This window comes from Anolis carolinensis, chromosome 3 (assembly GCF_035594765.1).
Source record: "Anolis carolinensis isolate JA03-04 chromosome 3, rAnoCar3.1.pri, whole genome shotgun sequence".
In the NCBI taxonomy this organism is placed as follows: Eukaryota; Metazoa; Chordata; class Lepidosauria; order Squamata; family Dactyloidae; genus Anolis; species Anolis carolinensis.
The window spans coordinates 148,041,291-148,051,532 of record NC_085843.1 but is presented as its reverse complement, the minus strand read 5'-3'; the positions used below and the strand labels follow the sequence as shown (position 1 = coordinate 148,051,532).

The 10,242-nt window shown below is 41.2% G+C and overlaps 1 long non-coding RNA gene across 1 annotated transcript; it reads right to left on the bottom strand.

The window, feature by feature from the left end:
- Nucleotides 1-4,038: 4,038 nt before the first annotated feature.
- On the bottom strand, nucleotides 4,039-6,817 carry LOC134297610 (uncharacterized). Its single transcript, XR_010004404.1, has 2 exons — nucleotides 4,643-6,817; nucleotides 4,039-4,559 (listed from the first exon to the last, which is right to left on the bottom strand). It is a non-coding gene; the product is annotated as an uncharacterized LOC134297610 (long non-coding RNA).
- Between the last annotated feature and the right edge of the window lie 3,425 nt (nucleotides 6,818-10,242).

Below are 10,242 nucleotides of genomic sequence, written 5' to 3'. Positions count from 1 at the left end.
TGAATGCAGGACTAAACATCTGATTTTTTCTGGGCTAATTGGCAAAACTTGAAGTACATATTTTGTTATTGGCTGGCAGCCAGAGTTTTCTGATAATAAATTCATGAATAGTACATGCTCTCTAACATCATTGTAGAAAGGAATAATTTATAGGAGACATCTTTTAGTGTTACTGATAACTGAAGAGTCAAAGCTAAATAAATCATTTCATGTAAAATCTCAAAAAATTGCCTACTTAATTCTTTTGAAATAACCTTGGTTACTAAACAAGAAATATGAGGAACCAAACATATAACAATCACTTTCATTTGGATTTTGCATTTCTATTTATTAGTGTTCACAGGGAAAAATTAAAAATACAGTTTGCAGGATGCCTGTTAATGCCTGTTAACAGGTCAGTGAGATAGCTTGTAATGCTTTTATTATATGTGCTGCAAACAGTGATCCCAGGTACACTGCTTATAATAATTATTTACCATTTGTCATCTTCTTCACAGTCAACACCCTTGTCAAGTCCACATTTTGGAATTAATTTGCTCAATTTGGACCAATCAGACTGGAAAGCCCATGGTGGGTGCCTGTAGGATCATCTGCACTGATAACTTAGCTCGCTTGAGAAGTAGCTAGGCAGAAACCAGGATCCAATTGTGAATTATTAGGTTTCCATTTCTGAAACAGGTTTGAGGCTATGATGGTGACTACATTGATCATGGAACGTAGCCTCAAAGTGGTCCCAGAAATCACATAATCCATGGCTTGACAACTGTGGAGAGTGTACCTTTTCCCCAATTTCTTGGCAAGATATGTATCTGTGCTCTGTAGGCACTGTGTATCTGTGCTCTGCAGTTTGGCAGAGAAGGGGCAAGGAAGCAGCAGGATGGAGGAGGTGTTGCAGTGCCAGTGTGTGGGGTAGGAAAGAACCAGAGTCACAGGAATGGTGGGGGAGAGTTCAAGCCCACCAGGGCCCCAACACCCAAGCCAATGGGATTCCTGTGGCCCATTTCACCTGCTGTTTTGGGGGCACCCACCTCCCAGGAAAAAGGGGGGTGGTTGGCCTTTTAAGAATTCCAGATATTGCTACCCATGAAAAACATGAAAAGATTTTGGAATTTCACTTCCTCTGACATTTTGGTCATGAACTTTATCCACAATTTTTGTGACGAAATATATCCATTAGGGGAAATTTGCATTGAAATTAAACAGAATTCTCAACCATTTTCACTGGCTACACTTATTGGACTTTGCAATTTTCATAATGGAAAAGAGCATGTTAAAATGAGGAGGGTTTTTTTTTTCAGAGGAAAAATTGCAATGTTAATTTAGCACAAAAAATTGGCTTTAATTATAGACCGCATGGGGAACACTGGTGCTTAATATCAAAGCTAACAGGTGCATTAATCCTAGATAAGAAGTTGCTGAATGTTGATGTGAATAACCTTCCCCTGTACATCATGATACAAATGAAATCCCACATACACACACACACACACACACACTCATTTGTTCTCATTGGTATCCAACAGATGTTTATCTGGGAATGAAGCATCCATTACCTTTGACTTTAAACCCCTAACCATGCTTCATAGTCTCTTTCATGAATCTCCAGACAATTAGTACTTAGAGTATTAATTGCATCCATCCATCCATCTAGTAAAATATTGTGCATTTAACCAATTCAATTGCTATTCAACAATTGAAATAAGTCGTATTATCAAATTCTCCAATTTGATGTGCCAGTTAAACCTCACAAAGGCCTGAATACTAATTGTCAGTATTATGTATCAACTGCTTATGATCTCTTCACATAGGGCTAAAATCGGCAGCAAGCACTGGTTTAGCCCAGGTCACCATGGAGCCCACTGGCTCTCATCAAATGATGCTGGCAGGTCTCCAAGAATGAAGGAGGGCGGAGCTGGAGTATGCCACCATACTCATGAAAGCTTCATGAGAGGCTTTCCGTGTTGCCATTAGAATCAATGGGGAAAGCGAGGCGATGCGGGACGATGCAGGATGATACGGGACGCTGGGTTCCCCACACCCCCGATGACATGAAACAACGTGGGAGAACTCCAGCAGTCGTGTGACAAGGTCATTAGTTTAGTATACCTAACTGAGTAACTAAGTCAGATTCATGGATACAAAAGAGTTAACTAAATTTATACATCTATATTTTTTCCATATTCCTAATCACTACTTAGTAACAATTATGATACTATTGCCCTGATCATACCTCTCTTCTCATCTGCTATACTGACCATCAGTTGCATAGGTACATGTAGGGTCATTATGATAAAGATCATAGCATGGATAAATTATGTTTCTATCAGATTTATTTACTTAAGAGAATTTTAAATCAGTCTCAGAGTGGCTTATAAAGAACTAATTAGACAGTTTCCTGTCCTCAAGCTTAAACTCCAATCAAGGTAGGACAGGCACACAAAAGAGAAAGGTAGTTGGGGAAAGGATTAAAGTCAACAGATATTATCAGTTCTTCTCTCCCTTCAAAGGCAGGGCAATGACAATTGGGACAGAGGGAGGATCTTTCATCTTAGTCCTGCCCTAAGCATGATGAAGCTTACCCCACCTTGTTTCTCTCCCTTTGAGACCAGGACAGCACTATGAGGAGAGTCTTTTATCTGTTTCTAGCCTTAGCTATGACAGAGAAATGATCTAACATCAGATTCTTGTACCCCTTAGAGCAGTCTTCTCCATCCTAGTATATGTGCTGAATTTCAAATGTCACCATTTCATAGCCAGTGGATATCAAACATGTTGACTGCAGAAGATGGAAATTGTAATCCATGACATTTGTAAAATATTGTCTGGATGATACAAATACTAATACTATCCACGTTATCACACCAGGGCTTTAAAGCGGGCAGTCCAGCTTTTCTGCCACCTGCAGAATTCTGGGAAATGTAGTTTGGGAAGGTGAGGACTTCTACCTGAGAATTCAAAAGGCCCCGCCCTTTTGGAAGCCTTGCTTTGTTTTCAGTAAAATAGAGTTGCAGGGGGGAAAAACACATTTTGTAAAATACACTTTGTACAAATTGTTTTGTCACCAAAGTTCCCATTTAGGTGACCATAGATTGACAGATATAGGGAAAGTGTATCAGGCATATTTGTATATGTGGCATCCTTTTCTGATGAGACTGGAATATTCTAGATGATATGCTATTATCACTTGCTGAGTTATTTGAAATTCTATTCACTGAAAAAGGGAATGCTTGGAGGAGCAAAATCTGGATAATCATTTGATTTCTGTAGCAGTGTTTGTACTCCTGTCACTCTCTTGCAGACACATGGTAACAGTTTTATCAATTAGATAACTTCTTGAAGGAAGAATATGCTTCTGGCAAAGGAACAATCTGTCCTAGATTTACAGTTCTGCCTGTGTATTCCTTTTCTGTTCACTGAAGGTTCTTCCAGATAGGTTCAAATCCTCGGGGGAACTGGGATATTTAATCCCAGTTCCTTCTGGGATTCAAGACCCACACTTCCTCCAACCCCAGGCTTTCCCTCAGGGGTAGCGACATGTCCAAAGGTTGACCCAAGAGAACATTCAGATCCCCCCATTTACCCCAAAAACTTACCTGAGGGCCTGACTGCATGAAGGTAAGAAATAAAATTGTTGTTGTTGTTGTTGTTGTTGTTGTTGTTGTTGTTATGCTCAGGCCCCTCCATCAAAAGCTTTTGGTGTATCAAAATGATGCTTTATGAGGTTGGGGGGGGATTTCCCTCCTCCTCCCCCCAACCCCCTGATGCGTCTTTTTGACACACCAGAAGCTTTTGAGGGAGGGGCCTTTTGATGGAGGGGCATGCAGCCAGGTCCCTCAAGTAAGTTTTGGGGATAAATGGGGAACTGGGCGGGTAGGATGGGGTGACATCCCACTCCTTTGGGCTCCAGGAGCCTGAAAAACCAGGATCTTTGTGAAGATTCACCCCCAGAATCTTAAAAGTGGTCCAGGAGTCAATCCTCACAGGACCCATGCCTGGAAAGAGACAGACCTTATATGTCACAGACAGAACGCCACCAGATAAGATTCAACACAGTTTATTAAAGATACAGAACCAAAAATGCCCGTAAAAGACAAAGGGCTAGGCAAAGACTCGCCTTCAATATGAAAAGACACTAAAAAACAGTTCAAAAGATAACCCGGATTAAACGGGAGTTTAATCCGGGTTAAACCAAAAATGCTTACTTCAGCCTGGCTCTTAAAACAAACAAAAACTGGTAAACTAAGATTCAATGAAACATAAATAACTGGCAGCAGATTACTCTCTGCTACTCAACAGCTGTGGTTGATTAACTAAGTTGTTACTCCTCCGTGCAGCAAGCAAACTCCGGGTCCAAACACATCAATCAGGGCAGAAGCAGTCAGCGGGGTCCCAATCCGGTCCAAGGTCGAAGGCCAGGTACAGACGTCTTTAGTTCACCAGATCCACCGATAATCACAGAAGGGATAGTCCAAGGTCGTAGTCAGTCAGTCAGTCAGTCAGTCCAGCGTCAATCCAGAGTAGGCAATTAATGTCCGTCAAAAAGACGACGGAGGTCCAAGCTATTAAGATTAAACACAAGTTGCACAGGAAAAGCCCACACAGTTCCTCCCGCCGTCTATACCCAGTGTCCTTGGTAACTTACGTATTCAGCAAACGAATCACACCCGTCTTCAGGAAATTCCCAACAAGAGCCCAAGCGTTCGTCCAGATTACCTTGCCCAACGCAATTAGCCCTGGATTCTAAACCCCATTTTATGCCAGTTTACAACTCCTCATCGCTGTCAGCTGTTACCCTAATTCCAGGTGCCTCATCATCATCCTCCTCATCAGAACTAAAACACCTTTGACTACGCCCCACAGCATCCCCAGCTGTGGATCCCGTCCCATCCCTCCAGCTCGTCCACGGGTCTAATCCTGCAACCCCCCAGTCGCCTCCCATACTATCATTGCCGGTGGCACCCAAATCCTCCCTCACACGAGTCCATTCCATATCATCCTCCTCTGAGCTAACCATCTCTTCCTCCATTCCCTCGGTAAAACCCTCAAAGGAGTCTTCATCAGTTGGTTCTGCAAATAAGTCCCGCAGCCGTTTCCTTTCTCGCTCCTCAAGAGAGTCTGACTCCCAAGGAGTCTTACGACCACGTCTCCCAGTATCGGAGCCATAAGGCTCAACCATAACATTATATTAATGTCAGGATCTTTCCAAGTGTCTAATTCATCTGGAGTAAACTGGGAAATCCCTTGTTACTCCGGAATAAGTTGAGTTTCCTGAGGTGTCATTTGCATTCCTCAGGTAAACCCAAGACATGTTCTGCATTTTGGGCCTGTCTGTAAGGGCCCTGAGTGTGCTCTGCTTTTATGGGTCTTAGTACTTGTACAGTATTCTGTCTTCAGTCTCATCTACATTGGCTGGTTATTCTGGGGTTAGTCTAGAACAGAAATGCTGCAGGTTGGTTCCAGGGGTGGCTACACATATAATCACAATTGCTTTGATAATGTATCAGAGTCCAGATAGTCCAGCTAGCACAAACCATGTCAGCCCCATTGAATCATTATCTTACTGCCCATGTTGCTGTTGCCACTCCCAAATAGTTGCAACAGCACTCTTAGCCATCATAAATGTCCTGTGCTAACATCAGTGTAGTCACCTACATGACGAGAAAGAAAGGTCAAATCTCCCCTTTTTGTTGAACTGATCACTGCAGGGAAAAGATGAAGGCTGTGATTATCCATACAGATAGGAAACTAATCCAAATAATTCCCAGTGCTGCTGTCCACATTGCACCAAAGTTGTGGGGATGCTCAAGAGTTTCAGGCAGAGTTTCAGATGTTTGATAATTGGGGTTAAACTGGCTTATCCCATAATATTTGGTGGAGGAATATTGTGAAAACATCCAAGATCAACTGTTCACTGACTATGGTTTGCTATGCCCATGTAGAAAATTTCTTGATGACATTCTCAGTAAATCTAAATCTACTATGCCGGCACGCCATTTTCTTCTTCAGGCATAAAGGAGTTCATAATAGCAATCCTCTCCTTATTCAGATAGTGAAACTTGAAGATAGAATTGGGCTTTTTAACAAGGAGAATGGATCCAAGACACTAGTTAAAATGCTCAGTTTTGCTATTTAAAGAATGGTATTTTGAATATTTTTATCCATTATGTCAATGTTATTAGAGGGATAAAGTACAGGAAGTACAGGATTACATTTTTTAATTTCAGTAAATCTCTTTAAATTGACTGCTACAGTTATGTTTCATACTTCTCCAGGGAGATAGAATTTGGAGGATAATAAAAGTGGGGGCGGTTTTAATGACAAAGTATTATGTGCATTTTAACTTCATATTAAAGCATGCATCCAAATCTTATGGTTTCTGCATGCATAATGCATGCTAACAGGAAGAAAAACTTATGGGAAGTAAATAAGGAACTCATTCCACTTTTTAGAAGAGAGAGAGAAGTATACAACTTGTTTTATAAACACTTTCAATAAACAAAAACAAAATATAGAGAACAGCTCAATTTGGTTTGGATCAATATGGATGTTCAATTTGCTTCTGAATCTTGTTTGTTTCCTATAGCGTATATCTGGAAAGCAACAAAAGAAAACTATTTTTCCCATTTGACATATTTGTTTGACATTTGCAATCACAGAAACATAAAAGGAGGAGATTTTTCTAGCTATATTAAGAGGAAAAGGTGTAAATACTATCTAGTCTTTTTAAAAATAAAAACAAAACATGATAGCCTGGGTTTTATTGTAAAATTCCACTAGAGTAAAACCATTGAATGTACAATGGGATTTAACTGTATGCTGAATCACTTTTAAAAATTATTCAATTGGTCTCTTCCAACCCCCCCCCTTCCCAAAACTTCCTTTAGGCGAAAATGCCACATGACAACCAGATTCCAATGCCACACCAAATGTGTGCCCAAAGCTCTCCTCCCAATCTCTAGCACAGCTTGGGGGATAAGTGTCTGCTTTGCACGTATCACCCAACCAGATCAGCCAATGCAAACCTAAAGCCCTACTGCAAATTACCTAGAAAAATCTGATTGGCTGTCTTGGACAATTTGAGTAAAAACAACTCTTGCCCAATGAAGCATATGTTATAGGGGATTTGTAATGACATGCCAGATTGTGGCATAATGATGCCATGAGCAAACCCCTATAATTGGGAACTGGATCACACAAAAGGCAATTTGCATCCATGAGGAGATAATTTTATCTTACAGCAAAGCATGGTTATTTTAATCAAAGCAAATGACTTTATGTTGGCAGAGGCCAAAAATGCTGCCGACAACATTATATGTATGAAGCCGAAGCAAGCAATTCTCCTCATTTGAGCACATGTGGCAAACACCAACAGTGCTTCCTAGTCCATTGTGTGTACCAAAGGCCAATGGTACTTTCAAGTCTAGTACTAGTAGTGGAGGCTGTTTGCAGTATTAAAAGTCCATTACTTTCCTGAAGGCTCATTGATTTTTCCATGTATTATCATACATGTTGCAGTCCTACTGAGCTTGCGACATGAAGAAGGCACAACCCAACTTTCAAGCCATTTATAGACCTCTTTTAACCAACCTATCCAATATTTCAGGTCTGTGAGAACACTTGAGTATAGCAGTCATCCTGACATGGAGGAAGTCAGCAACGCCATCAGCCAACAAAAAAGTAACATAGCCAGTGAACCTGATTGGATGCCTGCTGAAATCTTTAAAAAGGGTGGACCTGAGCTGACACAAAAACTTCACCAGCTCATTGAAAAAGCGTGGGTGACCAAAAAAAAATCCCAGCAGAGTTCAAGGATGCCTCCATCATCACCCCTTTCAAAAAAGGCGAAAGAACAGACTGCGGAAACTATTTAAGTATCGCCCTTCTAACCTTCACTGGGAAAATCCTTATAAGAATCCTTGCAAACCACCTTCTACCCTCCCAGAATCCCAGAACAGCTTCCACCCCTCCAGAGGAACAGTAGACATCATAGGTACATGCAAGGCTATTGCAGAAGCATGCAAGAATCTCGGCCTCTCATTGAACATTGAGAAAACCAAAGTGCTCTTCCAGCAGTCACCAGCAATCCTTCCGCAATGTTAGAAATACAGCTTTCCGCCTGGGAACAGATGTCCTCACTGGAAGAACATGCGGGTCAAGAATAGGGCTCTACAGTCACCTACGTATCCACCGCTAAGACACTACACTTGGTAGGCCATCATACTCAGACAACGAGGGATCATCTAAGTAAGTAAGGCTAACAGGAAGCAACTACATCAAGATGGATTGAGACTTTAACAGTCAGCTGTTTAGTTGTGAATAGGGGAACATAGCCACAAGCCTAAAGTCATTAGGAGAGAGCATTGAAATGCTTGATTCGGTGTCATCGGTTTTATTTCCTTAGGGGAATCCAAACGTATCATAGAACTACGTCCATGTAATGAATTCATAATGGAATATCAGTACAGCATTGAATCATATTGTTGGAAAGTCCAAGTGGCCAAAAGCCAATGATTAAGTCAAACTTGTAATCTTTGATAGTCTTATGAATTTGACAACACATAGTATCTATCAGTATCTTCCACATAGCCAAACATGTATCAAGTCTAGTGTCAAATGACAAATCAATATGTTGGTTAAATTTAGTATCCATAATAATATCAGAATGTTGATGGCATGATAAGTAAAGGAAAATGTATCTGGTTTATCAAAATAAGTATAGATTACTATGCCCAGCTGCAATAATAAATAATAAAATAGACCACTGTATCCATAATTTCCCATCACAGTACACATTACAGATAAAAGCCTTTTCTAGACATGTAATTCGCATGAAACATGTCATAGAGCTGCAAGTTCATGTGTTATAGTAATTCAACCTGGAGGTAACTAAGGCATGGTCCACCATGGTCAAATCAGTTTTCTCAAGGTATGTTTGCAGTTGGCACACAAGCTTTAATTGTGCAAAGGCCCTCTCAGCCACCACTGACACCTGAGCATCAAGCATCAACACTGAGTCTAGAAGGACCCCCAGACTGCGGACCCGTGTCCTTAGGGGGAGTGTAACTTCATTGAGCACAGGTTGTCACCCTATACCCTGATCGGCCAAGCAATTGACCTGGGGGACCTCTGTCTTGTCAGGATTCAGTTTCAGCTTGTTAGCCCTCATCCAGCTTGTCATAGTGGCCACAAACTGGTCCAGGACCTGAGGGGCTTCCTTGGAATTTGGTGGAAAAGGTCCGGGCTGTGGCGCAGGCGGAAGAGCAAGCCAGTGCAATTAACTGCAATGAATCACTCTGACCAGGAGGTCATGAGTTCGAGCCCCGCTCGGAACCTATGTTTGTTTGTCTTTGTTCTATGTTAAAAGGCATTGAATGTTTGTCTATATGTGTAATGTGATCCGCCCTGAGTCCCCTTCGGGGTAAGAAGGGCGGAATATAAATGCTGTAAATAAATAATAAATAAATAAAAGAGTAGTAGAGTTGAGTGTCATCTGCATAGAGATGGCATCGAACTCCAAAACTCTAGATGACCTCTCCCAGCGGTTTCATGTAGATATTAAATAGCATGAGAGATAGAATAGAAACTTGTGGGACCCCACAGGTCAAAAGCCAGGGGTTCGAGCAGGTATATCCCAGCTCCAGCAACTGGTTGCGACTCTCCAGGAAGGAGCAGATTCACTGCAAAGCAGCGCCCCCAGTACACCTTCTGGAGAGTTGCCCCAGAAGGATGCCATGCTCGATGGTATCAAAAGCCGCTAAGATGTCCAGAAGAACCAAAAGGGACATACTTCCCTCTCTCTGCTGTTTAACTCAACTAAAGTAGTGAAAATTCAAGTAGAAATTTGCTGGTGGTAATTTAGACCCTTTTCAAATGTTCTCAAATGTTTCAAAGGGAGTATTGATATAGCCATGGAGATGAAGAACCTCTGACAGCTGTACGGGATAAAATTGTTGCTGTTGTCATTCAGTTGCCATTGATGTGGACAACAGAAAGCACCATAGTGTTTTCTGATACATTTATTCTTCAATGTGAATGAATCTATAGCTCTGTGTGAAGAACTTAATGCACAAAGATTAGACAAAAACATTTTCAAGATTTCTTGTTAATGTTATGACAAAGTCATGGAAACAGAGATTTTTGTAAGACCCTATTTATAAGGATGGTAGATGTGAAGTAAACTATTTTTGCATGCCTTTATCCCAAAGGGAGAAATATGTACAAAGAATACTTCACTCTTCTATT